A 13,087-nucleotide genomic window follows, 5' to 3' on the forward strand; every position below is an offset into this window, starting at 1 on the left:
ATCCAGACTGCCTGGGTGCTCTCTTTCGAAAAAGTGGCTTGCTTTTTCGAAAAGACTAGCTGTAGTCTAGATGCTCTTTTCCGAAAGAGGCTTGTCGTCTAGACGTAACCCCTGTGCCTGCAGAGCCCGTAACACGTTTTGCAACGAGACGAGGCTTGCTCTACTTCTGTGGCCCCTCTCACTGCAGTATCTGAGCCCTGTGCAAGCTTCAAAGCATTTATCCTCACAACACCCCTCGGAGGCAGGACAGTGCTGCATTTCACAAATTGGGGAAACTGAGGCACGGAAGGGTGCAGCGACTTGGCTTAAAGTCGTAGAAAATCTGTCCAAGCAAAGATTTGAGGTCAAGTGTCTGGTGGCCACCCTTACCCCGAGGCCATCCTTCCTGTGAGTAGACCTGTGTCAGTCTCTCCCCTCCCGCACCATGCTTTCCAATAGACAGGGCATTCTTGCCTCATGGTGGATCATCTTGCACCATTGCTATGCACTTTTAAGCAGCTTCCACTTTTTTCTCCCATCCCAGAGGGTTCTGCCTTTCAGTGGTGGGTGCAGCAACTCCCATATCATGTCTCGGGATCCTTGGAGATGAGAGAGACCATACAATGCTCTCTACTCTGCACTGGTTAGGCCTCAGTTGGAGTATTGTGTCCAGTTCTGGGCACCGCATTTCAAGGAAGATGTGGAGAAATTGGAGAGGGTCCAGAGAAGAGCAACGAGAATGATGAAAGGTCTAGAGAACATGACCTGTGAGGGAAGACTGAAAGAACTGAGCTTGTTTAGTTTGGAAAAGAGACGATTGAGGGGGGACATGATAGCAGTTTTCAGGTATCTAAAAGGGTGTCATGAGGAGGAGGCAGAAAACTTGTTCATCTTGGCCTCTGAGGATAGGACAAGAAGCAATGGGCTTAAACTGCAGCAAGGGAGGTTTAGGTTGGACATTAGGAAAAAGTTCCTAACTGTCAGGATGGTCAAACACTGGAATAAATTGCCCAGGGAGGTTGTGGAATCCCCATCTCTGGAGATATTTAAGAGTAGGTGAGAGAAATGTCTGTCAGGGATGGTCTAGACAGTGTTTGGTCCTGCCATGGGGGCAGGGGACTGGACTTGATGACCTCTCGAGGTCCCTTCCAGTCCTAGTGTCCTACGAGTCTATGATTAATGTACAGAGTGATTGCTGCGACTGTCAGTGGGGGAGGGGTTAGGGTTACTTCGCCTGCGGCGGAGTAGATCCTACAGCAGCAGTTTTCAAACTTGTTCTCTCATGACGCAGCTGAAGAAAATCGTTGATGCTGCGACCCCACAGAATGTGACTGGAGTGTCGGCTCCAGGTGGGGCTGAGGATGGAGCTTTGGGGGGCTGCGGCTTTGAAGGGGGTCAGGGCTGGGGCAGGAGGGCTTATATTGAGTGGTGCAGCGGGGGGGCTAAGGCAGCTTCCTGCCTCTTCTGGCGCCGCAGACCAGGCTGTGCCCCAGACGTGGCCGGCAGCAGGTTCCCAGCCAATGGGAGTGCGGAGCTAGTGCTCGGGGCAGGGGTAGTGCATGGAGCCCTGTGCGCTCTCCCCCACATGTAGGAGCCGGGCCTGCTGCAGCCGCTTCTGGGGCGCAGCGCAGTCTGCAGTGTCAGGCCAGGCAGGGAGCTGCCTTAGCCCCCCACTGCTCACCTGACCCCCCTGCAGTAACGAGACCCAGAGCCCAACATTTCACAGCCCAATACCGGGGCATGACCCATCGTTTGAAAACCTCTGTCCTACAGAACACCTGGCAACCCTTGGGATTCAGGAGTCAAAGTCTTCTGAAAAAACTCAGCTTCTTCTGCCTACTGCATATCCTTTGCAGTCACCGCTAGGCCTCACGGCCCCAATCAGCCCAGTTTATCAAGGGAGACAGCGTAGCCTGCGTTGTCCAAAGAGATTATCTGCTGTCCTTCAAAGCCAGAATACAAAGGCAGCCGCATACGCTAATAGTGAGAAAAAGGTGTGTGGGGGGGAGAGATGTAAGAAAACCATTTTCCCCCTGCGGGTCAGCTGGTTCTTTGGAGAGACAGGTACTGTATGATTAGATTTTTGTGAAATGCTAAACATCTGGAGCTCAGCATTACAAAGCAGCCTTTGTGTAGCTGGTAAATTATCGGCAATAAAACAGCACTTGCTGCCGAGAGCTTCAAGCCAAAAGAGGGAGAAGAAAGAGCAAAGAGCCCAACTGGAAATTTCCAACCTTTTCTGAATTCTCACAAATATTTTCTGTGGTTCTGTGGGGGAGCGGGGGGAGTCACCTGACTCACTTCCCATGACGGGCACTGTCTACACTGGCAAGCCAACAATCATCGGCATGACCTTTTTTTGTAATTATTTACATCGGCGTTCGCTGAATCCTCTGGTTTTCCCCTTCAAGAGGCATTGCTCTTTGTTTTTAACTAGATCCAGACTGTGCTGCGCCCATAAGCAACCGCATAATCAACACCCCAGTGTGTCCTGCTTGTTGTCTACAAGCAACACTATTATAAGAAGTCGGTACACATGGTGGGATCCAACCGTATACATGGCGTGATCCTGAAAACACTCAGGTATGAAAGCAACTATGCAGATGAACATAGGGGGTTGGAACGAGTCCCATATGAGGAGAGATTAAAGAGACTGGGACTTTTCAGCTTGGAAAAGAGGAGACGAAGGGGGGATATGATAGAGGTCTATACAATTATGAATGGTGTGGAGACAGTGAATAAGGAAACGTTATTTACTTGTTCCCATAATATAAGAACTAGGGGTCACCAAATGAAGTTAATAGGCAGCAGGTTTAAAACAAATAAAAGGAAGTTCTTTTTCACACAGCGCATAGTCAACCTGTGGAACTCCTCGCCTGAGGAGGTCGTGAAGGCTAGGACTATAACAGGGTTTAAAAGAGAACTAGATAAATCCATGGAGGTGAAGTCCATTAATGGCTATTAGCCAGGATGGGTAAGGACTGGTGTCTCTAGCCTCTGTTTGTCCAAGAGTGGAGATGGATGGCAGGGGAGAGATCACTTGTGTTCTTATGAGCAGTCCCATTGAACCCACCACAACTACTCACCCGTGTAAAATTAAGCTTAAGGATTTAAAGGCGTGGCCCTATCCAGCACAATCTCCTTTCCTTTCTCACTGCCTTGGCTCCCGTTGGAGCCTTGGATGCAAAAGGAATGCTGAGCCTGTGATCTGAAAAGTACGCTAGGATCCTTGGGTCTGAAAGGTAAATATGCTTTATCCCGCCTGCCCCTTGGGGGGAGGGGACTAGTAATAACGGTGGCTGGTCCCTAAAAAAATCAATGGCACTGATCAGAATTACAAGTCAGAAGTGACACCAGCTAGGAGTTCACCACTGATTTGAAAATGGAGAGTTTGGGTCAATATGCCGGCTCATGAGTGTTTTGACCCTACGATGGGCACTATTCAAACCCCCTTAAAAACATCCAAGCAACACTCCATCCACGTACCTTGTGCCTTCCAATCCCGGGGAGAGGCAGAGCAACGGGTCTGTCTCACACTTTGGGTACGTCTACATAGCAACATTACTTCGAAATAACTTAGTCGGCATCTACAAACACAGCAGGCAGGTATTTCAAAACAACGTCGAAACACTGTCAAGCTGGAGGACTTCTCATTCGGACTCCTCATTGTACAAGGAGTAAGGGAAATCGGAGGAAGGGCGCTCGATTTCAAAGTAAGTGCTGTGTAGACGCTCCCAGTTTCGAAATAAGCTACGTCATTGATGTAGCTCAATGGATAAGATCTGGAAGAGCAAAGCGATTAGCTTAGGAACAAAGCTTATGTTCTTGAAAACGTATGTATTCAGCAGCATGTGGCATGGATGTGAGACATGGGTGATAACGAAAGATTCGAAGAGAAGGATATTGGCGTTCGAGAGGAGTTGTTATAGAAAGATCCTGAGAATAGGATGGATGCAGAAGGTCACCAACAAGGAATTATATAGAAAGATCCGGATGAAACATCCCCCTTCTGTTCTGAAATGTGATTTGTCCTTTTCATATGTGTTCTTTTTTTTAATTGTATCCTTTGGTATATATGGTTGTGACAATTTTCTTCCGCTATTTGATCTGAGGAAGTGGGTCTGGCCCATGAAAGCTCATCACCTAATAAACCATCCTGTTAGTCTTTAAAGTGCTACATAGTCCTGTTTTTTGTTTCAGCTACACCAGACTAACACGGCTACATTTCTATCACTATTCTACCGCAGAAAGTTCTACAATGGAAGTTACAGCTATTCGGGCATCTCTGCAGAATGAACAAGCAAAAAGTTAAGACCCTGGTATTCGGCATAATGGAGGGTCCGAAGAGGAGAGGCAGACCCCACAGAGAATGGGGAAATGATATAGTAGACTGGTGTGGAGCTAGTCCACGGAAACTAAGCCACTCGGCACTGGACAGGGAAAGATGGAAGGAAAATAGTGAAGGAGGCATCGGACACCATCGGTGGTTGATGATGATGATGAATTGGTGTAGCTTATTCCGAGTTAAGCCCAAGCAAACCCTTGACGCATGTGATTTACGTTTCAAGCTATTGCCTTCCTCCCCCCCGCCACACACCAGAACGAAAGCTGCGACAGAGGAAAGCCACCAGTGTCGTCGTAAAAACGGCTCCTCTGGAATTTAGGCAGCTAGTCAGCTTCAGCAAGGAACATCAGCAGACAGAAACCACTACAACCGTCCCACTGAAAGACTAGCACGAGCCTGGATCTTGCAACCGACTGCCCAGGGCCAGCACAGAATCCACTGCAGGATCAGGGCCATGGTGCGTCTGTGTGTTTTCCCTAGAGGCCTAGCACAAAAATCCACTCATTGAGCACACCTGGCAGTAAACACTGGGCTTTCAATCTCAGCCGGCCGTGCCTTCCTTTAAGCGGAGGGATGAGGAAATACCAGACTCTCCAATAATAAATAGCGCATAAAAAGTAACCGTTTGTGAAAGTCCAATCACAGAAGTAGCGGGCTCCTCTGAGGAGCCCCACCGCAGGCGACAGACGCTTTTTTTGAGAGCCACTGTGCACAGCCGAGGATGGTCTCCTGGAGGAAGGGACAGCGTACTTTCTAAGACTCACAGCTGGGGGGGCTCTCCACCCTGCCACCCCCAAATTACACCCCTTGCCTCCAGGGGAGAACAATGGGCTGCAGGGAGAACTCTCCGTGAGAGCTGCTGAATGCTTTTCACGCCACTGAGAAGTCTGAAAAAGGAGCAAAGGCCTGGAGTCCTGGGCCAGGCCTTGCCCCCAAGACCAGCCCTGATGTGTCCGTCACTGTCTCTCTCTCCCCCAGAGTGTCTCCTAATGAAAAAATAAATTCAGGACATCACGTACAGCAGAGGTGGGGGACCTTTTTTGGGTGGGAGGCCACTGACCCACAGAAAAAAATCAGTCGGGGGCCGCAAAAAAATCCCCACCGCTCACGGAAGGGACCCTCGCCTGAGAAAGAGAAAGACATTCTCCACATTCCCCTCACACACCAAAGCCTCGGGGGTGGGAGGAGGCTCGTAGATTTTGTGTGCTCCAGCCCTGTGAGGAATGGCGGGGCAGGGGGTAGAATTTTGCCACATCTAAATCCGACGTGGGCCCCACACTACAATGACGAGAAAACCCGGGCACAGGCACCAGCCACTTGTGTGAAAATAGCCTCCGGGGGTTCCGAAAATTGCGAGCCCCAGGAGGTCCCCTGCGTCAGACCCATCGCGAAGGTGAGATGAAGTTTTGGCCGCCCCTTTGCTCTATAGCGTGACGAGAATGTGATACACCTGTCTCCGTCTTCAGGTAGCAGGCAAAGGCCTGCCCTTCACAACAATGGCTCCCATTGTATCCCCACCTCCCACTGCAGTTCCTATTGACTGGGAAGCCCAATCCGTCAGCGCCTGTCAGTGTCTCCAAAACACACGACGTTCGTTATTGCGCACACACACACACGGCGTACCACAAAGCCCCCAGGCCCTCTGAGCCGCGCTCCTTAACACGCAAGGTGTCAGTCAGCTCAGGCGATGTGGGAGGAGGCGGCTGTCAGGCTTCACCGCCAATCGCAGGCAAGGGAGAGAATATTTAAAGAGGAACCGTCTGCAAACACCACCCTGTAAAATCATTAGGGGTGTGGGGACAGTCCGTGTCTCGCTGCCTCCCGGAACAACACGAGCCATTTAGGACACAAACCGGAGGCGCCCGGCAGAGAGACGGCTTGCGACGTGCAGCAGGGAGCTCGTCCCATTCTGCCAGCGTGGCCGTGGGTATCCGAGATGATGCCGTGCTCGCGCCAGCACGGAAGCGGAGGTCCGCAGCATTATTCACAGACCACAGCCAGCTGGAGTGGTGGCCTTGCAAGACCTCCCGGCCAAGGCGCCTCCGCCAACATGTATTTGTATTACGACAGCATCTAGGAGGTCTAGTCCTGGATGAGGTTGTGTAGAAACACCCAACAAAGAGACCGTCTCCACTTCGGAGCGCTTACAATCTAAGTATAAGACAAGAGCTAGACAGGCCAAGTCAAGGAAACAGGGACACAATAGAATTGGAGCAGGCCTGGGGCCCCCTTTGAATCGCTGTGCCGGGTGCGCCGCATGGCTTTGCGGGCTGAAATGGGGGCCCAAGAGCCGTGCTTTTGGCAGCACGAAGGGCTGACTGCTTTTGGCCCCACCCCTTCCACCTGAGGCACTGCCCCATCCATCAGAGGCCCCGTCCCTTCCGCCCAAGGCCCCACCCATCTATTGGAGGCTCCGCCCCTTCCAACTGAGGCCACGCCCCTTCCAGGGGCATGGAGCCAGACCTACCCACACCTTGCCCCCAGGCCCACGGTGGCTGTCAGCCCCACTGGATTGGAGGAGCCAATTCTAGAGCAGATACCCCAATTCAGTCCTGGGTCCCTCCTGCCAAGATTGCCTCCAGGGGCCCGTTGGTGCCGGCTGCACGGATGTACATTTTGACACGTGGACGCCTGTTCTCCAGGAGTGAGACTGAGAGCCCATAATTACCACACACAGTAACTGGACAGCAACAATTCGGGTCTTGCCTGACCCTAAGTTTCATTTTTTCCAACCGTTCAAAATCTGTTTGAGGCGGAAGAGGGCGGGAATCCATCTCCATGTCTAGATTTTAATTCTATAACCGAGGGCCTTCTTTGCACCTCTACCGCTAACTAAAAACCACAAGGACCCCCCTGCACACACACAAACCCTACTTTGCTGGGGAGGGGAATCATTTTCCTTTTCCTAGATCTAGTGTTGTGGGGCAGGATAATCCACCCCTCGTTTCGAGCTGAGGAGAAACTTGGCTTGCCAGCGCCGGTCACCCGCGGAAGCCGGGCGCGGACGCTGCCCACGAGAACGCGTCAGTCCTTACGCAAAGCAGGCGATACAAGGAGACATCAGCTTGGGTAACCTTCCAAGAGAGTCTAAGCCACAAAATCACACACCTGCTTCACATGAGGCCCAGGTGGATTTCAGTTTTCCATTTTATCAGCTTTATCACCAGGCTTTTCCGCCAGCCCCCGAACACAGACACCTCGTCGACAGGCAGACGAGAGAAAACACTTCCTTTCCGCCCCGATGGCTCCTAGCCGGCGGGCAATAATGTTTTGCCGGCAGACACTTCAGAAATTTTTGAAGTGACCCCGGGCTGCACCGGAAGGGCGGGGCCTCGAGCAGAAGGGGCGGGGCCAGGATACTTCCCTGTTTCCCCACCCACAGACCCGGATTGGTCTAGGGGTGGGGGAGCACCTTTGCCCTCCCCTTCAAAGGTTCCCCCTAGGTGCCCATGCCCCTGGCGGTGGGAGGAGACTTTGCATGCTCCCCCTTCTGCCCCCAGGCCAATCAAGGCTTGGGGGAGGGGGAGCACGTGAAGTCTCCTTCCAACCTCCTAGGAGCACGTGGTGCTTTTAAGTGCCGCACGCTCCTTGCAGGGCAGGGGCAGGGCGGAGGAAACTTTGCGTGCTCCCCCTTCTGCCCCCTAATTGACCTGGGGGTGGGAAAGCGTCAGGGCCACTGTGGGCTGGATCAACCCACTTGGTGTGCTGGATCCGGCCCACGGAGGCCTTTTTGCCCACCCCTGTCCTAGGCCAACCCCAAGGGCACATATCACCACAATGCTTCCAGAGAACATCAGAGCGGCCAGACTGGGTCAGACCGAAGGTCCATCTAGCCCAGTGTCCCGTCTGCCCACAGTGGTCAATGCCAGGTGCCCCAGAGGGAGGGAACAGAACAGGGAATCCTTATGTGATCCCTCCCCCGTCGTCCATCTCCAGCAAAGACATCCAGCCCCTGAAAAAGAGGTTCCCCTGGGGTGTGCGAGGCCACCTGTGTGTGCAGCATCGCCCCAGGCCAGGAGGAGGTCACCGACCTGGGATGACGTTGGCCAGTTTAGCTGGGACTCGCGGTAGTCTCTAATACCTGCTGCTGGGTCGTCCTGGGGACGACAGTGGATGAGAAGCTGGATGTGAGTCAGCAGGGTGGCCCGTGTAGCCAAGAAGGCTACTGGCATATTGGGGTGCATTAAGAGGAGCACTGCCAGCAGATCTAGAGAAGTGATTATTCCCCTTTGTTGGGCACTGGTGAGGCCACATCTGGAGTACTGTGTCCAGTTCTGGGCCCCTTGTTGCAGAAAGGATGTGGCTGCATTGGAGAGAGTCCAGCAGAGGGCAACCAAAATGACGAGGATGCTGGAGCAAATGACTTTTGAGGAGCGGTTGAGGGAACTGGGCATATTTAGCCTTCAGAAGAGAAGAGTGGGGGGTGGAGGGGAGATCTGAAAGCAGCCTTCAACTACCTGAAGGGGGTTCCAAAGAGGCTGGAGAGAGGCTGTTCTCAGTAGTGGCAGATGGCAGAACAAGGAGCAATGGTCTCAAATTGCAGTGGGGGAGGTCTAGGTTGGATCTTAAGAAAAACTATTTCCCTAGGAGGGTGGGGAAGCCCTGGGATGGGTTCCCTAGGAAGATGGTGGAATCTCTATCCTTTGAGGTTTTTAAGTCCCAGCTTGACAAAGCCCTGGCTGGGATGATTGGGTTGGGGTTGGTCCTGCTTTTAGAAGTGGATTGGACTCAATGACTCCTGAGGTCTCTTTCAGCTCGAGGATTCTATGACTTCAGGTCATATCAGGTTTCCAGCTGAGTATTTGCCCAGCACAACAATGTCACTCCAGTTGGGGAAGCAAAGTGTGAACTGGGCAAAGAGCTAGGAGCGGTGATCTCCAACCCATCGATCGCGATCAACCGGTCGATCGCGTTGTCTCCAACTGTCCATCTCCGGATTCCCTCTGGCCTGAGTGGCTGCCCGGCCCCACACAAGAAATTTTAGGTCCACTCTCCTCATTCACAGAGCCGTGCAGCATTCACCAACACTCACTTTCCTGCGGGAACGGAAGGTGAATGGGGGTGGTGCTGGTCGGGTCACGTGGTGGGCGGCCGGCTGCCCCTCTTTGCTCCGGCTAGAGCTGGAGTGCGGTGAACGGAACACTGCGGCCAGCTGATTGTGCCACATGGCAGCGAGCAGCTGTCCCCTTTGCTCCGGCGGCCGCACTGGCAGGTAACGTGCAGTTGCAGGTGTCACATTGCAGCTTGGTGCGTAGAGGTCAAAATCATAGAATCCTAGGACTGGAAGGGACCTCGAGAGGTCTTCGAGTCCAGTCCCCTGCCCTCATGGCAGGACCAAATACTGTCTAGGCCATCCCTGATAGACATTTCTCTAACCTACTCTTAAATATCTCCAGAGATGGGGATTCCACAACCTCCCTGGGCAATTTATTCCAGTGTTGGACCACCCTGACAGTTAGGAACTTTTTCCTAATGTCCAATCTAAACCTCCCTTGCTGCAGTTTAAGCCCATTGCTTCTTGTTCTATCCTCAGAGGCCAAGAACAATTACAAACAAAATGTCCAATTACAAACACCTGATTTTAGATTTCTATAGCATCCATGAAAAACAGACTGTTTCTTCTACAGCCCTGTCTTGGGGGTAGATCTTGGGCTGCACGTAAATGCAAAAACCGATCTTCGGCTGGAAAAGGTCAGTGACAGCTGGTCTGGAGGCTGCCAAAACTCAGCTCTGGGAGGGGTGGGGGAAGGAAGGGAGAGGGTGGCTCTTTCCACCCGCCAGTGCTGCCTTTTTATAACAATTACAGAGGCCTCCGGGGCTTTCACACCCATTCCCCTGGATGTCCCTGTGTTCTTAACAACTTAATTTGTTTAATGACTCAGGAGGCCCTCGGGCCCCCTCAGGCTGGTTGTCTGGCTCCATTTCCTTGGGCTCTGCAGGGTTTTTAAGAGCAGCCCATCAAACCACAGCCCCCCAAGCCAGCAAAAGGGAGAGGTTTCGAAAGCGCCCAGGAAAGGCGGTTAAAAGCATTTCCCTCCCAGAGCCGGGACGTTCCCCGCGCCAGGGAAAGCAGAAGGACCTAACGCTGGCGCTTGCTCGCTCATCCTGAAGGTGGACTGGATCCAGCTTTGTGCACTGGATCCAGATGCGGATTGCTCATCCCACCCCAGGGGGTCTCATGCTCTTTGGGCTGCAGCCCACCCCGCTGCACACAGGCCTTTCCGCGGAGCACCAGCCAGCCAGGAAGACAAAATGGAAGCAGAAGGGGGTGGGCTGCAGGGTCTGGCCTGGAGATTGGGGGGATTGGGTACGGGGGGGGGGTGCAGGCTGAGAGTTGGAGGGGTCTGGCTGTGAAGTTGGGTGCAGGAGCAGGCCGGGTGGGGGGTCTGGCTGTGAAGTTGGGTGCAGGAGCAGGCCGGGGGGGGGGGGGTCTGGCTGTGAAGTTGGGTGCAGGAGCAGGCTGGGGGGGGGGGGGTCTGGCTGTGAAGTTGGGTGCAGGAGCAGGCCGGGGGGGGGGGTCTGGCTGTGAAGTTGGGTGCAGGAGCAGGCCGGGGGGGGGGGGTCTGGCTGTGAAGTTGGGTGCAGGAGCAGGCTGGGGGGGGGGGTCTGGCTGTGAAGTTGGGTGCAGGAGCAGGCCGGGGGGGGGTCTGGCTGTGAAGTTGGGTGCAGGAGCAGGCCGGGGGGGGGGGGGTCTGGCTGTGAAGTTGGGTGCAGGAGCAGGCTGGGGGGGGGTCTGGCTGTGAAGTTGGGTGCAGGAGCAGGCTGGGGGGGGGGGTCTGGCTGTGAAGTTGGGTGCAGGAGCAGGCCGGGGGGGGGGGGTCTGGCTGTGAAGTTGGGTGCAGGAGCAGGCCGGGGGGGGGGGGTCTGGCTATGAAGTTGGGTGCAGGAGCAGGCCCGGGGGGGGGGGGGTCTGGCTATGAAGTTGGGTGCAGGAGCAGGCCGGGGGGGGGGGGGGTCTGGCTGTGAAGTTGGGTGCAGGAGCAGGCCGGGGGGGGGGGGGGTCTGGCTGTGAAGTTGGGTGCAGGAGCAGGCCGGGGGGGGGGGGGGTCTGGCTGTGAAGTTGGGTGCAGGAGCAGGCCGGGGGGGGGGGGTCTGGCTGTGAAGTTGGGTGCAGGAGCAGGCCGGGGGGGGGGGTCTGGCTGTGAAGTTGGGTGCAGGAGCAGGCGGGGGGGTCTGGCTGGAGTGCCTCCTCGGGGCCATAGTCTAGGTGCCTCGTATGCTTACCTGCAGATGGGCGCCCTAACAGTGTTCCTGGTAAGCTGAGCGCTTGGAGAGATTCAAAGGCCGCCCAGCTAACTAGCAGAGCACCCACAGCCGGCATGTGTTTCTGTGGATGGTGCGCATCTGCACATGCCTTGGTGCACGGAACAAAATTTATTCTGCACATGGATGGAAAAACTTTGAGGAAACGTTGCTCCCTGGCAAAACTACGTCTCCCATATTTGCGCCACAGTCTCTCTGGAGGAGCTGCCGTGATGCATCATGGGAAATACTAGATGGATATGTGACTTTCCTGTGGTGACTGCCACTTACGTGCCAAGCTAGGAACTGCTTCTAGCTCCGAATTCCTCTGCACTAGAATTCATTAGTTACCCTCCCCTGCATTCCTTTAATGCATCCATTTTTCTTTATGACCTAATCTTCCCTTGGCTCCAGAGCGCAGCTTTATAGCGGAGAAATTCTGCCTCTGTTTCAGTGTCAGCAACACAAACTGGGGCCAATTTCTCCCCTACTGTTTCCATAAAGGATTTTTGAAGCGGAAGGTGTTGGTTTTTGCTCTGGGCACCATAAAGCAATTGCGTAAGAAGATGGTGAGGAAGGCATCTGTCAGGCTTTGTAATCATTTCGCTGTTCATGTAAGAACATGAGAATGTAATGTATGAGAGAGAGTCAAACAACTCTTCCATGTTATCCCGCAGAGGGATGTAAAATCCCGTTCAATTAGTTAACTGGTTAAACGCTAAGTTTAAATGGTTAACCGATTAAATGGGGCGGTCGGGAGGGCCGGGCTTGAGTGTCCAACCAGTTAACTGGTTAACCATTCACATCCCTAATTCAGCACTGGTAACATACAAACATTTTTTGGTTATTATTGGGGTTTTGTAAAATTACATTAAAATGTTTCATTTAAACGCCGTTTCCCATTCTCACATATTCCCCCTGTAGAATTATAAACCACAAGAACCAAGGCCAGAAATCCCAACAGGGAATCCAGCAAAATCATACCCAGAATTCCCTCTCTGCCCTTCCAAGAAAGATGGCACTTTTGGCTGTCGAAGCTTCCCTTGATCCAAGAGAGATTCAAACAACTCTTCTGTGTTATCCAGCATACGGATGTAAAATCCTGTTCAATGAGTTAACTGGTTAAATGCTAACTTTAAGTGGTTAACCGATTACCCTGAACAAAGCTGTGCGGAGAAGAGAAAGTCCACTGCACCGAGGATTTCAAGATGCCAGAAACCATCTTTTTTCCCATTCAGAATAAAGTGCAAAATAAAACAAATCAAAATTCTCCGCAATAGAAATAGCTGGAGGACGTGGGGGAATCCATGTCAATTGGATGAAAACATTTCATTTTGAGACTTTAGTTCCTACTGTCTCCTAATACAGGGTACAAAATGAAAAGAAATTCAAGACAAAAAGAAGTTTTGTTCTGCAGATGACAAAGCGGGACTTTAACTGTGTGGGAACTCTCCTCCATACCCTTCCCCAGCCTCCCCAGGGAAATGCTGGTAAAAATCAACATGATTTCTCAGCGCCTTT

At 52.9% G+C, this 13,087-nt stretch overlaps 1 long non-coding RNA gene across 1 annotated transcript in view; it reads left to right on the top strand.

Annotated features, from left to right (window-relative positions):
- LOC142819131 (uncharacterized) overlaps positions 1–12,775 on the top strand; it is a 30,284-nt gene extending 17,509 nt beyond the window's left edge. Inside the window, exons 2-3 of the long non-coding RNA XR_012896924.1 lie at positions 2,417–2,562; positions 12,491–12,775. This is a non-coding gene — a long non-coding RNA (uncharacterized LOC142819131). The remainder of the gene's footprint in view (positions 1–2,416; positions 2,563–12,490) is intronic.
- Positions 12,776–13,087: the final 312 nt, after the last annotated feature.

The sequence above is a fragment of the Pelodiscus sinensis genome, chromosome 20 (genome assembly GCF_049634645.1).
Source record: "Pelodiscus sinensis isolate JC-2024 chromosome 20, ASM4963464v1, whole genome shotgun sequence".
Lineage (NCBI taxonomy): Eukaryota > Metazoa > Chordata > Testudines > Trionychidae > Pelodiscus > Pelodiscus sinensis.